Source organism: Elephantulus edwardii, unplaced genomic scaffold, assembly GCF_000299155.1.
Source record: "Elephantulus edwardii isolate Elephantulus edwardi_28Jun2011 unplaced genomic scaffold, EleEdw1.0 scaffold00054, whole genome shotgun sequence".
NCBI lineage: Eukaryota > Metazoa > Chordata > Mammalia > Macroscelidea > Macroscelididae > Elephantulus > Elephantulus edwardii.
Genome location: NW_006399804.1, coordinates 15889838 through 15893472, shown reverse-complemented (window position 1 = coordinate 15893472; position 3635 = coordinate 15889838).

The window sequence follows — 3635 nt, the reverse complement described above, 5'->3', positions numbered from 1 at the left end:
GATTCCACGATCACCAGTATTTAGCCAAACTATGCCTTATAATTTCTTTCCTCAAGGAATAATTCTTGTTTATCTGTACTATTTAGTGTTTTCTCCTTAGTTTTTCATTGGCCTGATTATTTTTTTAATTTTTATTTTATATTGGTTTGCTTACAGGGAATGTCTCTTAAGAATGACCTTAGATAGTGTTCATCCTTTCACTCTGGTAACTTAGACAGATGAGAATTCTGAGCAGAAGAGGGGTTAGGAAATTGTCAAAGGGCTCATGGTTTGTTTGAGATGAAAGGAAAAGGAAAAGAGGGAGAAGGCCTTCCCACTGTGGTCCTGTCCCTCCCTCCCAGCTCTCTTCCCTTTATCTAAGTTACTGTTGTTTAGATGCTGTGGAATTGATTGCAGCTCCTAACAACTGTGTGTGCAACAGATCCAGACCTGGGCCACCCTCAATCTCTCCGTGGTGCGGAAGCCCACTGTTAAAGCTGTTGTGTCAATCTATCACGTCAGTCTTTCTTTTTTTCTCTCACCCTGTACTTTTCCAAACATGATATCCTTTCCCAGGGACTGGTCCTTCCTAAGAACTTGCAAGACGAAGTCTCATCTTCCTTACTTCTGAGGAGCTCTTGGGCTGTGAACTTCTTCCAAGACAGATTTGTTCATTCTTTTTTTTTCCTTCTTGTTGTGTGCTGTCGAATCGGATCCGACTGGCACAAGAGGAGATTCCCACTCCTTCTCCAGCAGAGCATTTGGTGGATTAGAATTACACACATCCAGGATTGCAGTGCATCTTCTTTGCCACTAGGCCACCAGAGCTCCCTAAAGATTTGTTCATTCTCTTGGCAGTCCGTAGGATACTCAATACATTTTGCCAGCACTACCACTCGAACTTTCACGTTCATTATCCAACTTTCACATGCATGTGAAGTAATAGGTAGGTAATACTTGGCTTGGGTCAGATGCATCTTAGTCTTTAAAGTACCCTACTTGCTTTTTTAAAAAGGTCTTTGACAACAGAGTTGCCCAGTGCAACAAATTGCTTACTTTCTGTTTTTTGTTTTTATAAATTTTTTTTGTGATTTTAATGAAAGTTTACAGAAAAATTGGATTTCCATTCATTCATTGTTGCACATTTCCCTCCCTACCTTCCCCCCCAGTTCTCTTTTCTCTTTAAAAATAATCATTCATTCCTGTACAATTTTCCTCCCTCCCCTGAGTCCATTTTGCTGTGCAGCTCTTATTCTAGCCTGTTCTCATGCAAATAATACCTAATTATATATTCATTTTAAACAGTTCTTTCCCTTATCTGTTTCAGTGCAGTGCTCATTATTTATCCCCTCTTTTCTTAGTTTCTCTCTAACCCCCATGTCAGTCCTGTTTTATAACAGTGGTATCATGTAGTATTTCTCCTTTTGTGACTGAGATATATCACTCAACATAATGTCCTCCAGGGTCACCCGTTTTATATATTTAATGAGTTCCTTGTTTTTCAATGCTGTATAATATTCCATTGAGTAAATATACCACAGCTTCTCTATCCATTCCTTTATTGATGGACACTTGGGTTGCCCATCTCTTTTCTATTGTAAACAACACAGCAATAAACATGAGTGTACATATATCTGTTTAGGTAGCAGTTCTGGTTTCTTTAGAGTATATACCTAGTATCATTTGTTTTCTTGATTCCCATTATTATCAATGATGATTATAGATCCAAGTAAAAGAAAATTTCTTTCTCCCAACATTAAACAAACTGACCAGACCTCCCTTTATTCTCTATGCTTCTCAAGTTACCATCCACATTATCTTCTCCTCATTCAGCACTTTTTAAGAAGCATCTTCTTTTGGCCTTTCTCCACTTCTTAATTTCCCTCAAGTGGATGTCTCTTAACAACCCTGGGGCAACTATTCCAAACCTTGGGGGTATGTTTCTATCTTCTTGGTGATGCTCTTGGCCTATGTAGCATTCCTACAATGTCTCTTCCTTCTCATGGCCTCTTTGATGCCATTTTGTCATACTTCTGTCCATGGCTCCCTAATTTTTATCCCCTGTCCTCTCAGAGCCTCTTCTTCCTAGCATGCTCACATTCTATAGGATTCTGTTCCTGCTCATAGCTCATCCCATTTTTCACTCTGTGTTGATTATGGTTTCATGCTCATGATCATCTACAAACAAGGTACGATGTATTCTCACTGATGTGCTTCAAATGGCTTGTGGACAGCTGCACATGGAAGCACTAACCAAGCACTGCTACCAAGCTGATCTCAGCTCCTAGGGATGCTGGAAGACAGGAAGCTCTCCCATTGAGTTTCCAAGGCTGTAATCTTCAGAAGTGTGAGCTGCTGTACCTTTTCCCCACAGAATGGCTGGTGGGTTCAAACCACAGACCTTATGGCTGATAGCCAAACCCCAAATCCACCTGTTCATTGAGACAGGCACTATGCCTCATTGATCTTTCTGTCTCTGGCATACAGCATACATAGGTTTTCAGTTATTGGGCTGAGTGAGAATCTTAAGGAGGGCAGTGATGTCTGAGGGATTCAGGAGCAGGTAAAAGTGACCTTCTGTGGCAGATGTTCTTGCACACATTTAGGCTGGAGCGTTTGTTAAAAGAAAAGTGCTCTGTGGTTGGCTCTTATTCATGGCAGCCCGGTGCACACAGACCGAATTGTTGCCTGGTCCTGCACCAACTTTGTGCATACTCAGATCCATCAGCGCTCACATCCATCGTCACGATCACTTGGTACTCTGAGTTCATTACAACCCTTATCTTCCAGTTCAATGTTTTATTGTGATCCATAGGTTTTCCACTGGCTGATTTTGGGATGTAAACCAGTCACCAGGTCTTTATTCTCAGTCTGTCTTGATCTGGAAGCTAAAACCTGCCCACTATGAGCTACCCTGCTGGTTTGAAATATTGGTGACATAATATTCAGTGTCATAGCCAACATACGAGTCAACTCACTATGAGACACTGACGGACGCAGTGTGCACGTACATTCTGATACACAAATGCACCGTGATCTTGGCTAAGGATTCATTGTTACACATTGCTTTCTACCACCACCTAGTGGTTATTCTGAGTTAACTATCGTTCAATTAAAATAGGACAACTCCTTTCTAAAGATTGGCACTATCAAATATTTTTACGCGTACAGCTTCATTTCATTTCCAAAAAGCTAGACATCATCAGTCTTCTTTCTGAAGGTTAGTTAATAAGACCTTCACATGATTCTATTTCCAGCAGTAAGCCTACTTTATTCTGTTGTACACTTTTGTAACTTTCCCCTTGTGTTTCATTTAACAACAATTATTTTAAAGAATAATTTTTAAAAGAACAGTGAGTTTTTCCATGTATCCTAAACTATGCATGTCGTTGTTGCTGTTATGTGCTGTCACGATACCTGTGACTCATAGCAACTCTGTGTACAACAGCCCCAAACCCTGCTCTATCCTGTGCCAATCTCATTGTCTCTGACACACCTACCCCCTTCACCCTGGTCACTGAATAAATCCATTTCATTGAGGGTCTTCCTCTCTTGTGCTGTCCTTCCACCCTCCCAAGCATGATATCCCACTCCAAGAACTGGTTCCTTCCTTGCAACATGCCCAAAGTATGTTAGACAAAGCTTCAGAATCTTTG